The sequence below is a fragment of the Mustela putorius genome, unplaced genomic scaffold, assembly GCF_011764305.1.
Source record: "Mustela putorius furo isolate JIRA1106 unplaced genomic scaffold, ASM1176430v1.1 tig00003845_pilon_pilon_pilon, whole genome shotgun sequence".
In the NCBI taxonomy this organism is placed as follows: domain Eukaryota; kingdom Metazoa; phylum Chordata; class Mammalia; order Carnivora; family Mustelidae; genus Mustela; species Mustela putorius.
Genome location: NW_025421998.1, coordinates 35,380,337 through 35,394,176, shown reverse-complemented (window position 1 = coordinate 35,394,176; position 13,840 = coordinate 35,380,337). Strand labels below are relative to the sequence as shown.

The 13,840-nt window shown below is 38.1% G+C and overlaps 1 protein-coding gene across 3 annotated transcripts in view; it reads right to left on the bottom strand.

The window, feature by feature from the left end:
* The window catches only part of ANKIB1 (ankyrin repeat and IBR domain containing 1), a 153,397-nt gene that overhangs the window by 112,046 nt on the left and 27,511 nt on the right, over positions 1-13,840 (bottom strand). Inside the window, exon 1 of one of the 3 annotated variants that reach the window (XM_004776448.3) lies at positions 325-401. The exons of the other annotated variants lie outside the window; for them this stretch is intronic. The gene's annotated coding sequence lies outside the window, so the exon portion shown is untranslated. Of the gene's footprint in view, positions 1-324; positions 402-13,840 lie in introns of those variants that run through there. 3 annotated transcript variants of the gene reach the window in all.

Here is a 13,840-nt window from a genome sequence, read left to right as displayed (position 1 = left end):
TGCCCCTTTTGGCTCCAATTTTTGACAAATGCCTTGCCTTAATGGATCTTTAAAAATCATCTCCAAATGTAACACACATATCCTAACACAGAGCTACAATGCCCACAGACCGGTATCACTTAATTCAAGAATCATTGCATGCTATGTGTAAAACACAATATATACACAGTATTTCTTAAGCCTGGAATTTTAGACCTTATACAGTTTAATTCCAACTGACATTGGTAACTTCAACTATAACCATACTCCTTTCCAAAAAATCCTCTACTCTGGCTATAGTGGACTGTTTGTCCTTCTCTGAGACACACAGGTAAGCTTCTGCACCTTTGTCCTCACTGGTCAGTTTGCTTGGAAGGTAGAGATTCCCCCTCATACCGGCCAAACACCTCATCTTTCACAGTTGTCGAATACCTCATCTTTGAGGTCCAACTCAATCAGCTTCTGGGGAACCTTCCTTGATCTCTCGGGGAGTAACTGTCCACTCCATATGCTTACATCATAATGATCATCATTGGAGTGTACTTACTTTACCTGTCTGTCCTCTTTAATCACTTATGAGCTTCACAGGCCTCGACCATATGTTTGCCTTCTCCTTATCGCTAAGGACCTATTCCTGTGCCCAGCACAAATATTTATCAAATTGGATGTTAAAACGGCAGCACAACTCAGAATGCTTTCTAAGCTTTGCTGGTAGACTTCATCAGGTAGTTCCTCCTTCCTACTCTTCAAAAAGTTGGTTTCCTTAATATTTCTACTCACAGAAAACTTCTTTGTAAAGGGCCAGACAGGAGATATTTGAAGCTTTGTGAATCCTATGATCTCTGGGGGAGTTAGAAGGAAAATCTCAAGCACACTCCCTGCTGAGTGCAGAGCTGAGTGGGGCTCAATCCCATGGTACTCAATAAATTTTATCTCCCTTCCTCTATCAGGATCTGTAAGCCATTGATAAAGATTCGGTTGTTGCCTTTAAAGAACTCAATTCTCATTCTTTTTAACAGTGAAACCTTAAGAAAAATGTCACCAACTCTATGTTCTATATCAGGAATAATATATAACTGGTAGTCTAGACTTTATCATTTATCAGGAGTCTAACTGTTGGCAAGTTTAAAAATGATGTTTTCTCAACTATCTTCTGAACAAAGATTAATTCCATTTTCATTATATATGAATATAATATAGATAGGTAGACAGACAGATAGATAGATATATTGGTCAGGGCCAATTATTAATAAAGGTCTTGCCTATGTAACTGCACTTACAAATACTAAATGAAAGGGATACAGAGTTGAGTACAAAGCCAGGAAATAGAATTTCACTGGAAGTTACTACAAACATGCATACACACATATATACCCTATCCTTGGCAAGAAACAAGAGGTCTTAGTCTTAAAATGTAGCTAAAAATGAAGTCTTAAGCTTTGGGTTTAGTTTGCCTAACTGCATATTAAGTCAAAGTCAAATGTGGTTTCATCCTTGGTGGCTTCCCAGAAGTTCATGAATACCTCCAGTTTACAGGAAAACTTATGAGCATTATACAGCAGTACTATGAAAATGATCTGATCTGAGCTGAGAAAAAACTTTTAACAAAGAAAGCAACTTCTCAGTAGTCAGTATTCCTGAATTAAAAATTCACTTTGGTGTTACTATAATATCTTAATATGGCAGCACTCAAAATAGATTGGCTACACAGACACAAAATTATTATCATGAAAGTACTAAAAAACTTTATGTGGCAATTTGGCTGCCTGAGGTTTCTCAATATGGTTTCCGTCTGTACAGCTTTCAGTGCAGAAAAGGATGCTGCCTTCAGAAAAGGCAGAATGAACGTCACTGCCAAGGGCACCACCTGACTGCCTCTCTTTGCCAAACTAGCAAATGAACACTGAAAATAGCATGAAGTCCGTAAGTAGAAAATTGTCCAAACTTGGGATATAACTACTCTATAAAGCATTACTCTTACTTTTCTATTTCCTATTAAAACATAATTAACTGTAATGATTACAGAACTCAGAATTCTCCACAAAAGTAAATTTTTCAGATAGCTGAAATTTTTCTGTCAATATTCAGCTTTCGTATACTTGACTTTCCAACTACTTAAAATGTTCATGTTATACTCTAACTTCCCCTTCACAACTACTTTTCATACTTTGAATTAAGAATTTCATATAGTGCTGAAAAATTAACATTTCAATCTCTAATGCTATAGTGCTGTCAGCAAATAGCTTAACTTCAGTAACTCTGGCATCTCTGATTATTTAGCAGTGTGAGAGACGAAGGTTGCCTTAGAAATATGAAAATGATAGACCCATCCCCATGAAAGTTGGCTCACTGATCCTCTGGTGCTTTTGGCTATATTGGCTAAAAAGAGTGGGGGCCAGGAGTGGGCATGGAAAGGGAAGAAGAATACCTTTTTAAAAAAATTTTAAAAATTTAACTGAGGTATAACTGACACACAATATCATTTTAATTTCAGGTATATGACAGTGATTTCACAACTCTGTACATTAAGCATGCTCATCATAAGTGTAGTTACCATCTGCCACCATACAAGTTATTACAATATTAATGACTGTATTCCCTATGCTGTCCTCTTCATTGCTATGACTTATTTTATAACTAGAAGTTTGTACCTCTTAATACTCCACTTTAAATACTTTGCCTATCCTTCCCACCCCCTCCCCTCTGGCAACTACCACTTTACTCTCTGTATTTAAGATCCATTTCTGTTTTTTGTTTTTTAGATTCCACGTTATAAGTGAAATCACAAGATATTTGTCTTTCACGTCACATAATATCCTCTAGGTCCATCCATGTTGTTGCAAATGGCAAGATTTCATTCTTTTTTACGGCTGAGTAATATTTGTGTGTCTGTGTGTGTGAAGGAGAGAGAGAGAGGGAGAGGGTGAAAGAGAGATTTCATCCTCTTTATCCATTTGTCTACAACAGACACTTAACTTGTTTCCATATCTATTGCCTATTGTAAATAATGCTGCAATAAACACAGGGGTACTTATATCTTTTTGAATTAGTCTTTTTCATTTCTTTGGGTAAATACCCAGTAGTGAATTACTGGATCATATAGTACCTCTATTTTTAATTTTTTGAGGAACCTCCAAACTGTTTTATACAGTGGTTGCATTAATTTACATTCCCACCAGTGTATGAGGGTTCCTTTTCATCCACATCTTTGACAACACTTGCTTTTTTGTTCTTTCCTGCAGGCTGGAGGATAAAGGGCCCAAAAATATTCCAAAAGGTCAGCTTTGGATAGCCTAAAAATTTGTAGCACTGTTGTCCACAAATGAGAGAAAAAAGGTTACATCAGCCCCCTTGACTGGAGCAAAGCTTTAGATAAGCCTAGAATGGGAAAATGGGGTCGACAGAGGGGATGGCCTTCCAAGAGTTTCTTTAACCTATTGCTGCTGCAGCATCCTCTGACATTCCTGGATATGGCCCTAACCTCCCCCCCAACACACACACACTCCTGTAATGATAACTATGTAAATGCTAAATTTACTTCTAGAGAAAAGGTAAGTTTTTATAAAATACATCTGTATTTTACGGGTATTATATCTGGATGTATGATAACACTAGGTATATGTTATGTGCTTATAATTTCACATATGTGAAAGAGATCATCCCAATTGGGAAAAGCTGCAAAGAAAAAATGGTAATAGAACAAAATTTCCTTGTTTTTTTGCTGCTGTTTATCAGGTCAAATTTAAACTCTCTGAATATTAGGAACAGACTAAATCTACATAACTAATGATTTTGCCTATTGGAAGCTCTGCAGAAAAGAAGACAACATAAAAGGAGAAGAAATCTCTAGATGTAGGTACAATTTTAGAGTTCTAAAAAGCAGTTTTTACTTGCTAATGAGCTCTTATGAAATGAAATTTCTGATCCTTAGAGGTTGATGATTTTTCAGACTGATGTACCTATTTTTGAGCGGGTCAATCTGGACTCTAAGATTGATAAGATAAAAAGGCTAAGAAGAACGATTTGCTTGTTGCTTGGATTTGGAGCATAGCTGTTGGGCCTTGTAGAGTTCTTTCCTTTGGAGAAGGCTAGCTACTAGCTTTTTCTGGATTTCTGAATTCACAGGCCCTAACTGCCTGAGCCTGACCTTAGTAAAACCTTAAGCTGATATGGGTTGTTTTAGCTTCAGCACAAGCTGCACCAAACTACAGCAAGCAGAGGCTCAATGAACAGAACTCAGACTCTGGGAGTGCTGCAGATTTAGGACAACCCTCTGTGGGGCCCTAAACTATGAAAATATCAATGGATGCGAGCTGGATTGTCTGGGTCACATCCACATGCCCACAATAAGTTCTTATTCTCTGATGGCACCATCTAAAATTAGGCTACTAATCGGCTCTATATTCCTGACGCAGAGGCTAATTGCATTCCTAACTTGTGATTCCTGCCAAAAGCTGCAAGCTGGAGGAGGGCACATCACAAGGAGTGTGACCCCACCACTCAGTACTGACAGAATGGATTCTGGACTTCCTCTGGGGGATGGCCTCTGTTGTTGACTTGTATTCAGGCTTCCAAATTAGTTATAACAATGAACTAACCGTCTGACTAAATCCATCACCTTTCTCCTGGAAGACGTGCCTCAGTGAGGCATTCTGATTATTAAATACAGCTCCAGAAAAAGGGCTTGATCTTTTCTAGGCTGCTCACTAGTTAATGAGCCAGGACAAAAGAGAAGGAAAGTTATATTATTCCATTTAGAAAATTTTTGAAAAGTCAGGATTTAATCCAGGCCAATTCCTAAATAAAATGTCTTTCTAGTCAAATTATATAAAAATGCTTTTCTTTTTTTTTTTTTTTTAAGATTTTATTTATTTATTTGACAGAGAGAGATCACAAGCAGGCAGAGAGGCAGGCAGAGAGAGAGATAGAGGGAAGCAGGTTCCCCACTGAGCAGAGAGCCCAATGCGGGGCTCAATCCCAGGACTCTGGGATCATGACCTGAGCTGAAGGCAGAAACTTTAACCCACTGAGCCACCCAGGCGCCCCTATAAAAATGCTTCTCTATAAAAATGTTTTTGTCCTTCTTATAGCCAATCCATGTGGATAAAAGACTGGGTGAGAAGAGAGAATGACTGAAAAAATGTAAAGTTGAAATTGTTAAATGAGACACACTGATTTTGTAACAAAAGAGACACAGCAAAAATCTGGGACCTGGGGAGGCATGTGGAAGAGTAGAGTATCAATGATCTTTGTCTCTCGAAACTATACTTGGAGGTGTTCTCCTCTTTCTGAAGGAGGCTGCCTTTTCAAAAGGCTGTGAACATTCTGAATTCAAACTGACTGCTGAGCCATGATCACACCTGACAGTCCTGACAAGAAAGCAAAGGGTAGGGCGCCTGGGTGGCTCAGTGGGTTAAGCCTCTGCCTTCGGCTCAGGTCATGATCTCAGGGTCCTGGGATCGAGTCCCACATCGGGCTCTCTGCTCAGCAGGGGGCCTGCTTCCCTTCCTCTCTCTCTGTGATCTCTTCCCTTCCTCTCTCCTACTGTGATCTCTCTCTGTCAAATAAATAAATAAATAATCTTAAAAAAAAAAAAAAAGAAGGCAAAGGGTACCCTACTTCCTGTACTTTTCATGGAGAACATCTTTAGATGTGGTCTGTGCTTATTGGGCAGATAAACTGATGTCATGGTCAAGCAAATCTGCTTGGAAATGTCTGCCTTCACCAGGCCTGAGACCAAATAATGGACTGAATTAACTGGACTGGACAGGGAACTCTAGGGGGAAAGGCCAGAGAGTAGGCGTTCACATTAGGGGTCCTGTACTGCCTAAAAATGTGCTGCTGGGACTATCCTAACAACTGTGAATTCTTATTTTCTAGGGATATTACATATGGCCTCTAGAACTGTACCTCTTTTTGTGTATGCTGTCTATTGAGGACACTGCTTTGGCACTAAAAGGCATTTAGGTCACTTAAACTTATCACTCAGATTTGTGCTGTGTCTTAATTGATGCCCTGGGCTAGGTAAAAAAGAAACTTAAATACAAAAACTTAAGAAGAGGGGAGCCTCGGTGGCTCAGTGGCTAAAGCCTCTGCCTTCAGCTTGGGTCATGATCTCAGGGTCCTGGGATCGAACCCTGCATCGGGCTCTCTGCTCGACGGGGAGCCTGCTTCCCACCCCCCCACCCCCGCCTGCCTCTCTGCCTACTTGTGATCTCTCTCTCTCTGTCACATGAATAAATAAAATCTTTAAAAACAAAAACAAAAAAAAACTTAAGAAGAAGCCACCTAGCTTTCTAAGACAGACTTTTCTGGTTAATTAAATTTACCATTTAAAGGTTCGGCCTCAATTCTGAACATCTTAAATGCACAGGTATCAAGATGCCTTTGGTCTAGTGCCAAACAAATGGACTGTGTAGAAAAAGTTAACACAGCAAGCTTGAGACTACTATTCTTAGAAAGGCCTGCTTGCAAGGAATAGCTCTTAGCAGGTATCTTGAAACTTAGATTTAATGAGCCTTCACACCATTCCTTAACCAACAGGAGTTGGTTCAGTGTGCTAAATTGTTTCTACAAACACTGTAGTATATGCTTCACACTTACTTTTCTTCTGGGAGTCTGGAAATTCGATATGTGCTAGGTCAACAATGTGACCAGTCTTCAGTAAAACCTTGGGCACTAAGTCTCTAGTGAACTTTCTTAGTAGATAACATTTAATACATGTCACAATTTGATCCTGGAGAATTAGGTGCATCCTGTTTGACTCCATAAAGAGAGGACTTTTGGAAGTTTGCCCCATGCATCTTTCCCTTTGCTGATTTTGCTTTGAATCTTTTTGCTCTAAGTCTTAGCTGTGAGTACAACTTAGTCTTATGAGTCCCCCTAGCATATCACCAAACCTATATGCTATCTGAGAGACCCCTGACACACTTATCTTATATTTAAAAAGCTTTTGGGATGCCTGGGTGGTTCAATGGGTTAAAGCCTCTACCTGGGGTTGCGACCCCAGGGTCCTGGGATTGAGCCCCGCATCAGGCTCTCTGCTCAGCAGGGAGCCACCTGCCTCTGTCAAATAAATTTAAAAAAATCTTTAAAAAAAAAAAAAAGCTTTTAAAATGTTTCACATTTGAAAATCAATTAATGTAATCCATCACAGAAAGACGAAAAAAGAAAAATCACATGATATCAATAAATGCAGAAAAGGCATATGACAAAACCCAATATTCATTCAAGATAAAAACTCTTAATTAACTAGGGATTAAGGGGAACAATCTCAGCTTGATAAAGAACATCTACAAAAACCTACAACTAAAATCATACTTAATGGTGAGATACTTGAAACCTTTCCACTAAGAACAGGTACTTTTTAATATCACACTGGAGGTTCTAGCTAATACGAACAAGACAAGATAAAGAAATCAACGGTATATAGATTGTGAAGAAAGAAATAAAATTATCTTCACTGACAGATGATATGATCATTAATGCAGAAAATCCAAAAAATGCACAAAAAACTACTGGAACCAATAAGCAATTATGGCAACACTGCAGAATACAAGGTTACTATAAAAAAGTCAACTGCTGGGGTACTGGGGGCTCAACTGGTTGAGCATCCAACTCTTGATTTCAGCTGAGATCATGATCTCAGGGTCATGAGACTGAGCCCTGTATTGAGTTCCATGCTGATTGTGGAGTCTGTTTAATTAAGATTCTTTCTCTCCTTCTCCTGTGTGTGTGTGTGTGTGTGCGTGCACACAATTTCTCTCTCAAAACAAAACAAAACAAAACAAAAAAGTCAATTACTTTCCTATATACCAGCAATGAACAAGTAAAATTTGAAATAAAAAATACTATTTATATAACCATCCAAAAATATGAAATATTTAGATGTAAGTCTAACAAAATATATGTACGATCTACATGAGGAAAAGTACAAAACTCTGATAAATGAAATCAAAGAAAAAATGAAAAATGATAAGATATTTCATATTCTTGGATAGGAAGATTCAATATTGTCAAGATGTCAGTTCTTCCCAACTTGACCTATAAGATTCAATTCAGTCCCAATCAAAACTAAAAGTAGATCATTTAGCCTCCATTGTTGGACTATTACAAAACAGGATAACAAAATACATAAAATATATTCAATATCTGCTAAATAGTAGGTACTCAATATAATGTAGTCATCATCATCATTACTAACTTGTCTAGAATCACATAGCTATATCTAGTTCTAAAATTTTTTCCCCTTCTTTTAAAAATACTTAAGATTATACAGAGAGTGTAAGATTGGACAGAACAGTACAGAAAATAGAAAAGTACAAAGAATAACATAAAAAGATCACTATAACCCTCAAGCCCTATAATAATCACTATTAACACATTGGCATGTTGCTTATATGTATAGAGAGTCTTAAGTTAAAAACCTGGATCACGGTGTATAATAAAACTGGATTTTTTTTCTTTTGTACTTAGGTTTTTATCATGAGTATTTTGCATTTTATTAAATATTCCTTGAACACATATTTTTAATAATACCAAAATCTAACAGATAATGTTTTAGTCCGTTCTCCACTGCATTACATTAAATTTGTTCTAATGTATCCACTATCAGTAAACTTATGTGTATCTTTGAACCTATGCTATTTTTACCCACAGGATGTCTTAAGCTATATAGCAATATCTGAGTTTATATGGAAAGGCAAAATACCAGAGAAGACCACAATATTGAAGAAGAAAAGTTAGAGGACTGATGCTACCCAACTTCAAGATTTACTATGAATCTACAGTAATCAAAACAGTGTGGTATTGGTGAAAGAGACAAACAGATCAATAGAACAGAAAAGAACTACAAAAGACCCACACAAGTATAGTCAAATGATCTTTGACAAACAAAGATAACACAATGGAGCAAAGCCAGTCTCTTCCATTTTCCATAGGCAAAAAAAAAAAAAAAAAAAAAAAAAAAAAAATGAATCTAGACAAAGACCTTACACCCTTCACAAAAATTAACTCAAAATGGATCAGCGACTTTTATTTATTTTTTTTTAAAGATTTTATTTATTTATTTGACAGAGAGAAATCACAAGTAGATGGAGAGGCAGGCAGAGAGAGAGACGAAAGCAGGCTCTCAGAGAGCCCGATGCGGGACTCGATCCCAGGACTCTGAGATCATGACCTGAGCCGAAGGCAGCGGCTTAACCCACTGAGCCACCCAGGCGCCCCGATCAGTGACTTTTAAATGTAAAATCCAAAATTATAAAACTCCCAGAAGTTAACATATGAGAAAACCTAGATGAACTCAGGTATAGTGATGATTTTTAATTTTTTAATTATTTTTTAAAAATTATTTTATTTATTTATACAAGAGGGAGTGGGAGGAAGAGAGGGAGCCCGCGCAAGAGCACAAGCATGAGCAGTGGGGGGGCAGAAGGAGAGAGAAAGGGAAAAGAAGCAGACACCCCACTAAGCACAGAGTTGGATGCTGAGCTAGATGCCAGGGTGTTGAGATAATGACCTGAGACAAAGTAAGACGCTTAACTGACTGAGCTACCAAGGAGCCCCACAATGATGTTTTTTTAGACAGGACCCCAAAGGTCCAATCTATGAGAGAAATAATGTTTAAGCTAGACTTTATTAAAATAAAAACCTTCTCCTCTGTGAAAGACAAAATCCAGAGAATGAGAAGACAAGGCACAGACTAGGAGAAAATATCTGCAAAAGACTTATCTAATAAAGGACTGTTATCCAAAACATACAAAGAACTCTTAAAATCCAACAAAAAAAATTTCTGATTTAAAAAAATGGCTAGAGAGCTTAAGAGCCACCTCACCAAAAAAGATACAGATGGCAAATAAGTACATTAGAAGATAACCCAAATCGTATGTCATGAGAGAAATGAAAATTAAAATAACTCTGAGGTACCACTATGTATCTATCAGAATGGCCAAAATCTGGAACACTGACAATATGTTGGCAAGCATATGCAACAACACAGATTTCATTCATTGCTGGTAGGAATGCAAAATGATACAGTCATTCTGCAAGAGAGTTTGGTGGTTTCTTACAAAACTAAACATACACTTACAATATGATCTAGTAATCACAATCCTTGGTGTCTAGCCCAAGGATTTGAAAACTTATGCCCACACAAAAACCCATACAATGTTTACAGCAGCTTTACTCATAATTGCCAAACCTAGGAGCAAACAAGATGTCCTTCCAACAGATGAATGGATAAATTGTGGTACTCCAGACAATGGAACATTATTCAGCACTAAGAAATGATCTGTTAAGCCATGAAAACACATGGAGGAACCTTAATAGCACATTACTAAGTGAAAGAGCCAATCTGAAAAGGCTATAGACTGTACAATTTCAACTATGTAACACTCTGGAAAATGCAAACCTACAGAAACAAAAATGAGTGGTTGCCAGGGATTGAGGGCAAGAGAGGGATGAATAGGTGGACCACAGAGGATTTTTAAGGCACTGAAAATACTCTGTATATAATAATGATGTGTACATATCATTATGTATTTGTCCAAATTCATAATGCACAACACCAAGAATAAACCCTAGGGTAACTGTGGACATTGAGTGATTATTACATTTTAATGTAGATTTGTGAACTGTAACAAATACACCACTTTGGTAAGTAATGTTGATAATGAAGAAAGACTTACAGGTTGGTGGAGGAGGCCAGAAGCTATATGGGACAACTCTGTACCCTCCTTTCAACTTTGTTGTGAACCTAAAAAGCTCTAAAAAAATTAAATCTTAAAAAAAAACTCAACTTGGGGATGCCTGGGTGGCTCAGTTGGTTAAGCAGCTGCCTTCGGCTTAGGTCATGATCCCAGCGTCCTGGGATTGAGTCCCACATAGGGCTCCTTGCTCGGCAGGGAGCCTGCTTCTCCCTCTGCCTCTGTCTGCCATTCTGTCTGCCTGTGCTCGCTCTCTCCCTCTCTCTCTCTGATAAATAAATAAAATCTTTAAAAAAAAAAAAAACTCAACTTGAATCTTAATCTTTTTTTTTTTAAGATTTTATTTATTCATTTGACAGAGAGAGATCACAAGTAGGCAGAGAGGCAGGCAGAGAGAGAGAGAGAGAGAGGGAAGCAGGCTTCCTGCGGAGCAGGGAGCCTGATGCGGGGCTCGATCCCAGGACCCTGAGATCATGAACCGAGCTGAAGGCAGCAGCCCAAACCACTGAGCCACCCAGGTGGGCGCCGTTGAATCTTAATCTTTATGTTAATCTCTTTGCATTCACTTCCTTGATCATATAATGGGCACGAGTTGTTGTGAGAAAGAAAACTGTAAGTACCTAGCACACTGCCTAATATAGAAGGCATTTAATAAATACATACTCCCCATGCCTGCCTTTTTCCCCAGAACTTTTCTGCTTATTGGTTCATAACTTTAGGACAGTTGAAAGAGCTCAAGATCTGACCACTAGACAAATGATGAATGACTATCCAAACCCAAGTTGTGCAACAATTTCCAACCAGTGTCTGGTCATTACCTCCTTCTAATTCACTTTGAATACTCCTAGGAACTAAAGTTACTTAATCTAAACTGAATATACATGGACATTAAGATAAGGCAAACAAAATAGAAAAAAAAAACCTCATATGCCAGGCATACACTAAAATTTAAAACAGAACAAACCTGTTCAGGTCTTTTATAGCCACTAAGTTAAGGAATTTGAGTGACATTACATGGGATTTCTATAATAAACACAGAACTCACAGGCCTATCAATCCAAACCCATGTTTGCTACTGGCATGTTTGTGTGGTATAGTTTCTACACTCAAGAGATATTTTACTTCACTTGAAAATGTTTGATTAAAATTAGGTAATTTTAAAGAAAAATGCACATACTTGTATGAAAAGAACCACCAATATGCTTAATAAATATTCAGTATTGGCAAAAAGGTTGGACCCCATTTGTCAAAACAATCTCATTTAAATTCAGGGTGTTCTGCCTACTAGAATTTCAAGACTAAAGTAAATTATTTTTATGCAAAATAATGTTCTCTCATGTTTTCCTATTAAAAGATGAACTTCAAGCTGAAGGTCATTATAATTCTTACAATAAAAGATCAGAAATGGTAACACTGAAAAATACTTGAGTATGGTACCTAAAATCTATGATTTTAAATAGTTTACACTAAATATACATCACTAGCAACAAAATTGTGCTGTCAAATAAAGGATTTTTCTAACTTTTTAAAAAGATTCTTATTTATTTATTTATTTGAGAGAGAGAGCATGCAAGTGGCGGGGAGGGGCAGAAGGAGAGAGAGGAGTGTGTGTTTTTGTTTTTTTTTTTAAAGATTTTGTTTATTTATTTGACAGAGAGAGAGAGAGATCACAAGTAGGCAGAGAGGCAGGCAGAGAATGAAGGGGGAAGCAGGCTCCCTGCTGAGCAGAGAGCCCGTTGCAGGCCTTGATCCTAGGACTTTGAGACCATGACCTAAGCCAAAGACAGAGCCTTAACCCACTGAGCCACCCAGGTGCACCGAGGGAGTGTCTTAAGCATACTCTGCGCTGTAGGGCTGGATCTCATGACCCTGAGATGGCAATCTGAGCTAAAACCAAGAGCTGGACACTTTAATGGACTGTGCCATTCAGGCACCCTGCATCTTTCTAATTTCTGAAACTGAGTGTGTGTGAATATTAAAAATTGAATCAAATTTCCATTTTAGGAGTTTTAAATTATGGCAAAATTTCATTTTTTCTTCTTTTTAAGTAGGCTCCATGCCCAGCATGGAGCCCAACACAAGGCTTGAATTCATGACCCTGAGATCAAAACCTGAGTTGAAATCAAGAGTCAGACACTTAACTGACAGCCACCCAGGTATCCCAAATTATGGTAAAATTTCAGATAAACATTCAATCTCTGTAAAGTGGAAGGTTATTAGCATCACCTACTACAGAGGACAATATCAAGAGAATACCAAGTTCCTTCTAATGTTGCAGTCTTTTATTCACAATTAGGTATTTGAAGATGGTCATCAGGGAGAAGGATGAGTGACTGGTTAACCTCTGATGTCACGATCCTACTTTAATAGTCTAGTGAGAAAGAAACACAGGGAGTAGAAATACCTAGTTCTCGACTTGAGAACTGGGGTAAACAAAAACATCATTGTATTTCTATTTCCAAAACACAGTAACTCGATAACAAAAAGCTGATGCAACATGGGAGCTTAAGTGGGTAGGAGAAGAATAAATGAAACAAGATGGGATTGAGAGGGAGACAAACCATAAGTGACTCTTAATCTCACAAAACAAACTGAGGGTTGCTGGGGGGAGGGGGTTTGGGAGAAGGGGATGGGATTATGGACACTGGGGAGGGTATGTGCTTTGATGAGTGCTGTGAAGTGTGTAAACCTGGTGATTCACAGACCTGTACCCCTGGGGATAAAAATATATGTTTATAAAAAATAAAATATTTAAAAAAAAATACGGGCAGAGGAACTAAATAGCCATTTCTCCAAAAAGGACATTGAAATGGCCAACAGACACACAGAAGATGGCTCAAACATCACTAATCATCTGGAAACTACAAACCAAAACCACAATGAGATATCACCCCACGCCTTTTAGAATGGCTATCATCAAGAAGAAAAAAGACAGGGCCCCTGGGTGGCTCAGTGGGTTATGCCTCTGCCTTCGGCTCAGGTCATGATCTCAGGGTCCTGGGATCTAGTCCCGAATCGGGCTCTCTGCTCAGCAGGAAGCCTGCTTCTCTCTCTCTCTCTCTCTCTCTCTCTCTCACTGCTGCCTCTCTGCCTACTTGTGATCTCTCTTTGTCAAATAAATAAATAAAATCTTAGGAAAAAAAAAAAAGAGGGGCACC